This window comes from Tenebrio molitor, chromosome 9, assembly GCF_963966145.1.
Source record: "Tenebrio molitor chromosome 9, icTenMoli1.1, whole genome shotgun sequence".
In the NCBI taxonomy this organism is placed as follows: domain Eukaryota; kingdom Metazoa; phylum Arthropoda; class Insecta; order Coleoptera; family Tenebrionidae; genus Tenebrio; species Tenebrio molitor.
This window is the reverse complement of record NC_091054.1, coordinates 8,255,974-8,268,682: the sequence shown is the minus strand read 5'-3', so window position 1 is coordinate 8,268,682 and position 12,709 is coordinate 8,255,974. Positions and strand designations below refer to the sequence as shown.

The following is a 12,709-nucleotide window of genomic DNA, read 5'->3' as shown; positions in this document are numbered from 1 at the left end:
ACAATACTCCCCAACCCGATTGATTGAAGCTCAACTCGCCACCGTTTCATACCCTTTTATTTCCGACTTTTTGTTTTCAGCACGTGTCTATTTGCAAACTGTAATTCTGAGCACCCGCTTCCGTCCAGATGAAAACAGTGACACTTTTAAATTTGCCCGTCCATCGATCCGCTCTCTAATTCCGATCCGTGTGGAAAACCACCCCCAAAGCTGTCGTGTCAATTTCAACGTTACCATAAATTATAACTGGTATATCTGAACGTGACAAATTTGCCAAACTAGAACATGCTTTGTTGTTGAATATTTTAATGCTACATCAATCAATGGGTAGAGCTCGCTGCGAATTACCAACGTTAGAAGCTCTCCGTGCGAAAACATGTTTTTTGTAAAAAGAGAAAAATGCGAAACAACACACCCGAGACACACCAAGTTATTGAAATCAAAGCAACACTTTGTACCTGTAGCTCTCTCGTCTATATGCCGGAAATGAAATGTTGACGCACTTTATTATTCTTCAGGCGTACATTTATTGTTTCAACTCGAATAAATTTCATGTCTTGTTGAGGAGAACGTCTTTTCTTTCGGTTCGCATTTCCGTGATTTCCCTCTTGAAACTAGTGGGAAATTTCAGTGAAAAATTTGCAAATCTCCAATTCCGGTTTGACTCGACTAAACCAAAATATGCAATAAAATAAATATTTCCCGAGCAAATTGCGTTGCAACTCGTTCTCCTCTAGGTCCACCACGCATGAAATTGCCTTTGACGCGAAATTTATAAATACAGTCGTTCCATTTTATACGTGCATAAAAATGGAGAAGGGTCTCGATGAAATATCGCCCTCGGGTTATCTTTATTGTCACTCCGAGACCACATTTGTGTCTTTTTTCCCGGTCGTTATTAACGATCGTTTGAATCTGTTTAAAACGCCATTCCCAAAAAATACAAGTGAAATTTTGTCGGCACTAATTACCGGCAGCTATCTTGTCATATTTTATTTCCTGTAGCCGTTCGCTACACCGAACTTTGATTAAAACGTTGAGAGTCCTCACGAGCAGGAATAATTTAACGATGCGCCTAGGATAGAATGCAAGAAGGAAGCCTGGATAACCTGTTATGCTCTGTTTATCTTGCTAAGTTTCCACCGAACTAATTGTTTAATTATGGCGGTAACCACATGAACTTGCAGTCGGGTATTAAAACTTTCAGCACTGAATGGCAATAATCATTCCCGAGTTTATGGACACTTAGACAGTTTTAGAGACCGTGAATCGACGATCGGCGACCATTTGCAGAACACCTACACCGAATGTGCCGGCTAAATGCTCTTCTCCATAAAGTTGCACATAAAGGTTTTCGGGGATTAAATAATTCAAGTCGACAACCCAAAGGCGTGCTTTATCCTGCCGCCAAGAAAAAAATACAATAAAAGCTAAATTTATTGACAAGTGGGAAGTTTACACACACGAGTGCAGCGAATGTGATTTATACGTAAGTGGCACACATAATTTTTTGCATCATCTCAGTAAAATTAATTTATAATTACAAAAAATATACAGGCTGTCTTAAAATAATCGTATTCCGAATTCGGGGCTTAGTAGGGGACATCCTGTTGAACAAGTAAAAATGTTTAAAAAAAATTGCTGTCACTTTGAAAAAAATATCAAAGTTGCCAATATTTGTTCAAAAGTACCTGATTAATATTCTAGATATGTTGTACTTCCCTTTTGAACAAAAATTGGAAAAACAAAACTTTTATTTTTTCGAGATAAAGCTGTCTTTTCAAGAAATCTCTTTTCATTTATATTTTAATATTTTACATAATCATGCTCACCATATTTCAAAATGAATGTCAACCATTTATATTTTTAATTTGAAGAAAACATGATGAAAAGTTTGAACCTTCAGACCCATATATCTTTGTAAAGACCGCCCCTATATTTTTTATTTTATTTTTTCGAGATTCCTGAGATTTTTCCCTACAAGACCCCCGACTTGGAATACGTTAATTTTTCGACATCCTGTATTATCAACAAAACTTGAAAATATGAATCGACTAGAATTAATAATTATTGTCATTGGGTAACTTAGGTAACCAACTAAAAGTAAAAAACTGTTACCGTGTTAAAGTGTGCACATTTAAGTTCTTTTACAATTATTACTTCCATTAAATGAGCCAAACGATGCTGAAAGTGAAACGAAGCAATTTCAGGTATTCCACAAGAAATTCCTTTTATATTTATTTCTGTAGCAAATTAAGCCAAAGTGTACTAACGTGTAAAATAAAGCATTTTGTTATAAAAAGAAATTCGTACGTTGGACGCTTAACCTTAAACTTTACACTTTACAGCTTTAGTGCCCAACAGAATCCTCGATTAAAAAACAACATGATTTAATGGTGGTGCAATTTAAAACTTGTAAAATGGTTAATGGCCTAAAAAGATAAAATATGTTGATACCTGAGTATTTTTAACAAAATGGTAAAATTCTGATAATAAAATAAAAAATGCAATCTACGATTTATATGAATGGTGACTGCGCCAAGAAATATGCTAATAAAATATGTCAGTATCTTCATTGTTTAAAACGGTAAATAAATAATAATAAAAACTGCATTTTATAGTTATTTGTATATCAAAGCCGCGAAATCATTCTTTAACGCACCGACAGAAAAACTGTCGCCGAGGGTACTTGTGGGCGAGGCAAGACAATCTCGAGGACGTTTTCTGTGCAACCGAAAATTTGTAATTACTATAAAACGAACAAGCAAATTTTACTTTACTGTCAATAAATACATACATATAAATTCGGCTCACATCTCGCTATGAAAATGACATAAATAAAACAATTCTTTTTGTAAATAATCGCAAAAATGTCGAAAGAGAATTGTAGTGAAAGTGATGTTTCAGTTTCGTATAGGTACTCGTCCAGAATTAAAAAGTACATATTATAAATTATGCGGTTTCTAATTTCATACCAGAAAAATCTAAACGCCAGTCTTACATGGAAACTCTGATTTGGATCAAATATTAAAATGACGTTTACTTTAATGGACGTCGTTAAAAGCAACGGCCGCGAAACTGGATTTCGCGGCCTGTTTTAGGTATGCGAAGTGCTCGTTTCGCGTACGGTGCAGAAAAATAAATATAAAACACGGTAAGTCTCCTCTAAGAATAATTAGAAAATTACAAAATGTGTAATTTACTATTAATAATTATAAAACTACAATTTCTTTTTTCTTTTTCGTTATTACAAAAGTGTTTTCGCGTTTAATTAAGTGATAATTATAAACGTAAATTAGTTTCAGAAATTTTACTTTGCAGAAAGAAAGGTAGACATTTCCGAAGTTTCTCGTGCTCTATTAGTTAGTCTGAAGCAGAAGTATCTAAAGAAATTAGCGATGAGCTTGAAACGGAAATGCTTTTTAAACTTGAACGTTAAAATAGTTTAATAAACTTAATGAGGTAAGTAACTGCCTCTAAAAGTTTCAATTATGCCATTAAAATAATTTAATTCCGGTAAAAGTTTTTATAAGCTCGGGAGAAACTCCCGAGTACATTTACCGTTGGCAAACAATAAAATATGTCGGTAGGATGTAAAAACAGATTGCTATGAATTTCTCTGTGTTTTTACATGCGAACCTTGCTGGAGTTTTTCGTTAGGCCATTATCATTCGCGAACTTCAAAGAAAAATCAACTTGTAGGTGAGTCCGCGATTGCTATGTAGGTGAAATTACTGTTACCTTTGAAAGACTTTGATATGAAAGAAATTAAACATCAAACAGGATTTTTTTCGTACATTCGTGGATTTGCAGAAGTGCCAAAAACAAAATTCTTTTTGCAAACACACATTTGAAAGTCGAAATTCTTACCTCAGAGATCGATGTTTCATCCCAGAGCAGGAGGGGGTCCTTTAAGCATCTGAAAAAGGAACAACCAGACTAGAGTCGGCCTTGGGTGTTGGGTTTGCGTCACAAAAGAAGGTGATAATATTGAGAATGTTATCGTAGAGCAGGGTCGGCGAGGGTTAACCGCCCCTATTTAGAATAGTCAGCCACTATCGCGCCAATCTCCCGGCCCCACACGAATTTAATTACCCTCCACCCCATTATGAATTTGATAAACTCTCCGGGCCGCAGTCCGCGACGTTAACGATCCGGCCGCTTTTTTCGAAGGGTCGGAAGGAAATTGAAACGCGGTAATGGCGGGGTTAAAGAGCGCCCCCAAGAGGGCAGATAAGGGGCGATTCTTCATAAAAATCACAAACGACATCGTCTGGAAAGGTGGCTCTTTGTCCAACTTGTCCGATTGTCCGCTGATCAAGATTAATGAAATATAATAAAATGGCCGGTGCACAATAACTGGAATATGTCCGCGATGATCAATCACCCAAACGACACTCGGATGTGCTTCCGGACTATTAATACCCCGGAATGGTATTTATAACAAAATTGGACGGCCCTCGAGGTGTCAAACGGCGACGTGGGCTAAGGAAATGGACGACGTTTTTGCATGGACGAAATGATTGGGATTTTCACTGGACGCACTTTCCCAACGATTGGGATTTCAATAGTCAAAGATCCAATCAGCGAAACTGTGAAACTTTTTGTGTCAGATCTCTTGTTTAACTTGGTCGGAAAGCTCTACCCTCAGCTTTACCCATGCAAATTTGTCCTCATCAAATTGATACGTGATGGATTATCTCGTGGGACCATTAGAGGCTCTAATAAGTATGTTGGAAACAATTCGAATACTGATGAGGTCGCGACGACACTGCTTGTGTCCTTGCACCGAAATCAAATAAATCTTCTTCCCTAGGGACAGCAGCAAATATAAAAATTCTCCGAGTACAGCGTGGGTGCTTAAAAATTTAGAGTATTTCCATGTCTTCAGTAAATATCGCCAGGCCATCAGTCTCGCTATAAAGATTGATGTAAAATACTACTGGGGCACTTACAAGACTCAATACTGGTAGAACGCAATATTCCCGAGGGATATTGCGCCTCGTGTGTGCCTCTTTACTGTGTTTCCTTTACTAGTTTTTGTGATGTTTCAGGAAATGACGCTTTCAAGTGTAACTAATGCAAATCTCGACAGTCATTAGCTTAACTATGCAAACGAAGTTTAAACTGAAAAGCTTTGATCGATGGAGTGTCCAGCTCTACATACTCGATATTCAGTGAATTGATTTTTCTTTTTTGGGGATAAGCTGATTTTGAACAAGATGAGTTTCCATGAAAAAAATTTAGAGTAAATATTTCGTAGAGGTAAAGTTGGCACAAAAAATTCACACGAGTTATTTGTGACATGTGGACAAAGCACTACATTTTTAAGATTGTTTCAACAACAACGGTAAGTAGCTATAACAACACGATTGTAGGAAAACAGCTTTATTAAAACAGCAAATTAGAAAAAAAAAAAAAAATTATGTATGGGTTTAGAAGAAACTAATTTTTTATATAAAATAAAAACAAAATATGTAAATCCAGTCACAAGTCTATATTTTTTTAAAACTTGGTAATACTTCGCATTGGCGTACATTTTATAAAACATGATATACAAGGGTGTATTTTTAAAATGTGCCGAAATTTTACCTACGAGCTTGTAGGACAACGTAAAAAACTAAAAGCAATTAAAAAAAATTAAAAATGGTAATACTTGAACTCGTAAAACAGAACTGACACAAAAGAACATTAACGATTTTGATATTTTTCAATTTATTTAGGAATAATACATTTTTAAATAGTGGAAACTTTTTAACAAATGAATATTAATGGTAGGATGGGTATATAAGGGTCACTTCGTTCCCTCGTTTTGTATTCGTTCTTCTGTACGAAGCAATGGCAAAGTGGTTTAATGTGAGACAGAAAATTCCTTGTTTCTTTATATTATTATTTACTTTTGTTGCAGATTATTGCGATCGTTTTCTTCGCGTTAACTGCACTAATGGTGACGGTTCAAGCCCATCCCGGTAAGTACTCGTATATAATAATAATTGTTAGTATTGAAAAGATCTTGAAATTAATTTTTCGAATTTGCGTCTATTATTCAAGTTAGAGTCGTTTATGGCTATCTGTTAAAGCACTCGTGGTTTAATAGATCTTTAATAGTATATTATATCATTAAGAGTAGAAGTGACTCTTTTTGTGCAGAGATTGAAGATCGAAACGCAGTTGAGGTCGACAACTGGGCGAAGCACAAAACGAGCTGCTACTCTGAATGACATATACTATTTTATCTTCAAGCGGATCACAAAAAAAAAATCGAACATAAACTCACTTATTTATTTTTCTTTTCCTGCATGTACAATCTTCAAATTTTAAACCACTAGTAATTTCTACTTCCCTTGTTGTTGGTACTTGAAGTTTCGATAATATTAGTGAAGATCGCGATTTGTAATTTTGGGTATCCTGAACTTTTACAACGATAGCAGAGCCCAAATCTTCGATATCTCTCATTGTCAAATTGGTAAATTAATGGCATCATCACAAGCGTCGGTCAAACTCTACTTTTAACATCTGTTGCAGATGTAGTTGCATCCGTTATCTTGAATTACCAATTAATACAAAATTCCCTAAAATTTGAAAATTAAAATTTTTTATTTACAAATTAAAAAAAGGGTGCAAATTCGAAAAATCACATGAAAACTCGTTTTATAAGGGCATTGGCGCACTCGTCCTATAGAAAACTCCCCTACGGCTCGTGTTCTACACCTGGGACTCGTGCGCCAAATCAACCCTTATAAAACTTGTTCTTTAATATACTATTATCAAATATGTTTGTTACACAACAACGACTTGATTTTACACAATTTTCAGATTCTGAACTATCGGAGGATGAATTAGCACAAATGCTGGAGGATTTGTATGGAATCACTCGTAAATCATAACCGTTTCCATCTAAAATTTGTTCCACCCCATCCATGATGTTTCCAAGCAAATATTCTATACCAAAATATTTAATAGAGATAATAATTATAAGATGTTTTTGCTGTGCATTGTGTGCTGTCTGTGATCCAAATTACTCCACAATTGATGGAAAAATTAACAAATAAATTGATAAAAACTGGAATATTAGAAATTTTATCTGAAGGACAGATTTTTTAATGTAAAAATTTACTCGCAACAACAGCTCTCCTAAATTTACACATTAATTTTTTTGCGGAATCGCAGAAAATTATTTCTTTATTTTGAATAGAATTCATAAAACTTGATAAAATAAGCTTTGAAAATTTTTTAAACTGACCCAGCACTCCCACTGGTAGTTCAGAAAGACACAAGGCTAACTTGATTTTTTTAAATGCCTTGGGGAGTCAAATTTAATATTTTTGACGAGTAATTTTTGCGAATTTAGTGATGTAACACATGCCCACATCGCCGCCACTTTGAACATCTTTTTAGCATAAGAAATGATGTACTCGTATTTCGCGTCTAAACTTTTTTTTTTTTATTAAAATGTATTCTGTTTCAGTTAAATGTCTTATTTTTACACTTATTATTAACGTTTATTTATTTTATGGTCAAAGTACAGGCGATAAAGAACTAATGATTGCTAAAGACAACATTTCCAAGGCTAACTAAATTTTACATTTTTTCAAGTTTTATTATTTCGATAATTTTTAAAGTTTCGAATAAAATAACATGCATTGTGTTACATTACGAATTCACAAAAAAGTACTCTTTGGAAAGATATTAAATTTGACTCCCGTGCCTTTAAAAAAAAATCAAGTTAGCCTTATACCGTGAGATCAAAAAAAAAAAATTAGAATACCTAGGCTGTGACCAAAAATTTAAGTTGGCAATTTGTTAAGATTTCAATTATCAGATGTCAGTCTTAAAAGTTAGGTTAATGATTTTGAGAACATTGAAATCTTGATTTTCATAAAGGAGTGAATTATGTGTGACCTGTCGGTTGTAATAGTATATTACATACCGAGGAGGAAAGTGTTCCATTCCTGTCGAGAGAACAATAGTTTACCGAGAGGCTTGCCCTCGAGGTGAACTAGTTCTCGAGACACAGGAATGGACTTTCGCTGAGGTTTGTATACTATTTTATTCACAATCAATCATATAATAATAAAAAATAAATAAAAACCAACCTCCGTAATATTATCGTTTATTTTGGCAAAATATTAAAACTTAGTAGGCGCGCACGATTGAGATTGTATTAAATTTTAGTTCACAAAAGTCAAACCAAATTGACATTTGCTCACATTTTTTAACAAACAAAATGTGCGATAGTGAAATAGAGTGTACCCTCCCCGGAATTGCGCGAATCCGCACACAAATTAACACTCAATCTCTTACCTGAGAAAAGCAAATTACGATATCAGAAAAACCTACAGAGATTTTCGCGATTGATGCTACAGTAGCGCCACCACAGGTCAGTTATAGGTTTCATTACTGACCGCTTACGACTCATTACTAACTCCTCTTTTCATCATTACTGACCGGTTGATGTGTACACGAGTAATCGCTCACTTTCTAACCTTTAAGAGGTTAGAAAAGCTGTAGGTTACTAACCGATTGTGAATAATAGTATCGCGCGTTCAAATGAAATCCTGGGCTGAGTAGGCGTTGGAAAAATTAAACCGTTTAGAACAGTGTAAAGTTTGAATTTCCCGCCGTTTGACACGATTAACATTTGTTTATGTTTAATCGAGACATAATTGAACATGTTTGTTTGCAGCAAACGGTGCTCTTAGATATTTCCTTCGAGAATAGGAATCGTTAAGTTATTCTCTTTTTAATGTAAAACATTGCAAAGAAAGAAAAAATAGAAAGATTTTAGGCTCTAAATTTTAGGTTAGCTCCAATTAATTTACGCTTTAAAAAAGCACAACAAAATTCGTTTCCAACCCAGGATTTCATTTGAAAGCGCGATATAACGGGCCTTCAAATAAATTTATATTTAGAGCAACCTATGGAAATTCAATTGTTTGCAACATTTTTCCAGCGTAGAAAATGACACAAGAAACGTCTGACATTTTAACGAAATAAAATTAGGTTAGAAAATATTTTTAATTTTTGTAGTGCATTCTCCCTATGCTCCCTCCATGGAATATGACAATATGAAATTGGGAAAAAGCTTATTATGTAACCTGTGTAACTCCGGAGAATAATTCGTTACCTACAAAAATTACTTTACATTGTTAACAGAATTAGAATGTCGCCTACGCCTACTCTAAATATATATTTATTTGAAGGCCCGATACTTAATTATTATTATTAATAATCTGCGTTACAGAATTGTAATAAAATAACGTTCTAGTAAGACTCTGAAATTGTTGATAAATAACTAAACTAACTAAATAAGCAAACGTATGAACATTAATACAGGGTCTCTATAAATGGTTATCGGGTCAAGCTAGCTTTGAAAATTTGTCAAATTTTGAATGTGCAATTCGGCAAATAATGAATGTCACATTTTCAGGTTAGGTTGTGTGCTAGAAGTTTTCAGGTCGCGCATGCGCCTCTAACATGACCTAACGACCACTTCTAAGTAAGTAAGACAGATTTACATCTCCTCCGAAAGATGGTAGTGATTTGAAAAAACCTGATGATTTAACCGGGAATCGAACCCGGACGATAAGCCAGTATCTAGTGCAAGTATGGTACTTGCACTCATAAAACAGTACTCACAATTTATTTAGAAATAATACATTTTTAAACAGTAGAAACTTATTAACAAATGCATATTCATTAATGGTAGGACGGGTATATAAGGGCCACTTCATTTCCTCGTTTTGTATTCGTTCTTCTGTACGCAGCAATGGCAAAGTGGTTTAATGTGAGATAGAAAATTCCTTGTTTCTTTATATTGTTATTTACGTTTGTTGCAGATTATTGTGATCGTTATCTTCACGTTAACTACGCTAATGGTGACGGTTCAAACCCAGGCCAGTACGTATATAATAATTGTTAGTATTGAAAAAATCTTGAAATTTATCAAATATGTTAGGCAACAATCACTCGATTTTACATATTTTTCAGCTTCTGGAAACGTATTTGACGAGAACGCATCAGTTTTGTCATAATGCGTTTGGGGTGACGTGATATGTCTTGCTTCCACTTTTTTTTACATTTCAAATGTATCGGCAAAAAAATTCATGTTTATCTTGAATAGTTAGCAAATAAAAACTAAAGTATATTCGTCTGGGTATTTTTTGTTCCACTTCACTCAAATGATGTTTCCAAACAAATATTCTGCACTGAAATTAATAATTTTTTTTTTTAAATTTATTAAAATTTAACATAAAATAACATTTTTAATTTACAATGCGAAAATTTCCGATAATAATGCGGAATCTGGAAAAGTGCCCCGAATGCTTGCAGCGTTTCCACGTTGAATGGCAAGGGAAATCCTCTCAAAAAGGAATTTCTTAGATTTTGAATCCCCTGATTCCGCGATAAGTCGGTCTCCGATGACATTAATAAAATCTATTGTTTCTTTGCACCAAGGGCCTAAGGTTTCAAAGGCTAAACCTTTAAATATGTAGTTTGACGAAATAATTGAACTATATTTGTTATTAATAATAATAATAATAATAATAATAATAAGATGTCTTTGCTGTGAATTGTGTGCTGCCTGTGAAACAAATTACTCCACATTTGACACAAAAATTAACAAACAAATTGATAAAAACTAAAATATTAGAAAATTTATTTGAAGGGTAGTTTTTTAATGTAAAAATTTACTCGCAACAACCACTTGATTTTACACATTTTTCAGGTAATGGAACCATATTTGATGAGAACACATCAGTTTTGGATAATAAGTTTGGGTGAAATGAACATGACATGTCTTGCTTCCGCTTGTTCTTTACATTTCAAATGTATCGGTGAAAAAAATTCATGTTTATGTTGAATAGTTAATAAATAAAAAGTAAAGTACGAGTATATTCGTCTCAGTGTTTAAATTTGTTCCACTTCACTCAAATGACGTTTCCAAGCAAATATTCTACAATGAAATTATTAATAATAATAATTCCAAGATATCTTTACTGTGTGTTGTATGGTATTTGTGACATAAATTACCTGACAATAGATAGAAAAATAACAACGTAAACTTTACATTAATTTAAAAAAAAATATAAAGGCGCAATTTACAAAAAGTGGACTTTCAGAAAATTATCAAAATATTATAATTAATCAACTTAAGTACATAACATTTTTGGTTTACAATAAAAAAAAATTTACGATAATAATGCGGAATCTGGAAAAGTGCCCCGAATGCTTGCAGCGTTTCCACGTTGAATAGAAAGGGAAATCCTGTCGAAAAGGAATTTCTTTGATTTTGAATCGCCTGATGACATGTCTCCGATGACATTAATGAAATCGATGGCTTCTTTACACCAAGGGCCTAAGGTTTCAAAGGCTAAACCTTTAAATATGTAATTTGACGAAATAATTGAACTATATTTGCTGTTTGCGTTTGCAAGCAATTTCAGCAAATTTCAGCGGCAAAACAACAAAACGTAACTATCTGCAAGTGTATCTACAATAGTAACGTCCCAAACTAAAGGTTGACCTTTAATCCATGGTACTAAAGTCATCCTATCTGGGCGTTTTCCATCATCCCGAGACAGTCCGCTTGGTTCTAAAGTTGAATTAACATGAATAGAAGTCAAAGACCGGTTGATAATAGAATTAATTTCAGTGTGTCTTGAAAATCTACCACTGCTTTTGAAACAACTTAGACCGTGGGTGCCAATTTCGTCAACTTTCGCATTGCATTTGCAAATATGAGGTGTACAAAGATTACATCCCAATCTTAAACCAATACAACCAATATTAGGAGAAGGTGAAAATTTCTAAAATGGAGTTGTCCTTAATAAAAAATTTAATTTTGGTAGGAGAAGACAGTTCTTAATTAAAGTATAAGCCACGTGTCTGCTAAGGAGTCAGCTTTGTTTAAAAGATTTTCAACTGTAATGATAGTTTTTTCGACATTGTTTTTGAAACCTTGGTCAAAGATTGGAGAGCCTAAAAGAGATAAACCTTCTCGGTCACAAATTTTAATACCTGGTGCTAAATTTTGAAATTCCTTTATGACGTTTAAATCTGTGTCTCCAGAACAGCAAAAGATCTCGCATTTGTTAAAGTTTAATTCAAGACCAATTTTTCTGGATAAATTGATAACTTTCTTAAAGTCGGACAAAACTACTTCTGGGTAATCAGCTAATACCAAATATTCAGTTGAGAATCGAAAAGATAAAATAATTGGTTGAATGGCAAGACTAAAAATCATAGGACCGCAAGGATCTCCTTGCTGGACTCCAACAGAAGAAGAAATTAAATGATCACCGAAAAATAAAGTTGAAGGATTTCTATAGTATTGACAAAGATAAGGGTAACGAAGTGGGGTATGACATTGCACTTCTCTCAAAATACAATCCCGTTCAACTGAGTTAAAGGCGTTTTTAAAATGTAATTTTAGAAAATTAGTTCGCGTGAGGGCTTTTTAATATACTTAAGAGTTATACATAAGCTATACATATACAGGGTGATTCTGAAATACTCTACATTTTTTTCCAAACTTATTTCAGAATCACCCTGTATCAATTAACTTCAGCTTTAAAAAAAAATAAACTTGCCAATACTACCATTGGTAGTACAGAAAATAATAAAACATCATGAAGACAATAATTTCCATGTGGAGTAAAAAGTAATTAAATTTTATATTTTCTTTCTTATCCTACAAAGAACCTTG

General features: G+C 33.9%; 1 long non-coding RNA gene across 1 annotated transcript; it reads left to right on the top strand.

The window, feature by feature from the left end:
- Positions 1-5,748: 5,748 nt before the first annotated feature.
- On the top strand, positions 5,749-7,069 carry LOC138138197 (uncharacterized). Its single transcript, XR_011161979.1, has 3 exons — positions 5,749-5,856; positions 5,909-5,969; positions 6,817-7,069. It is a non-coding gene; the product is annotated as an uncharacterized lncRNA (long non-coding RNA).
- The last annotated feature ends 5,640 nt before the right edge of the window (positions 7,070-12,709 follow it).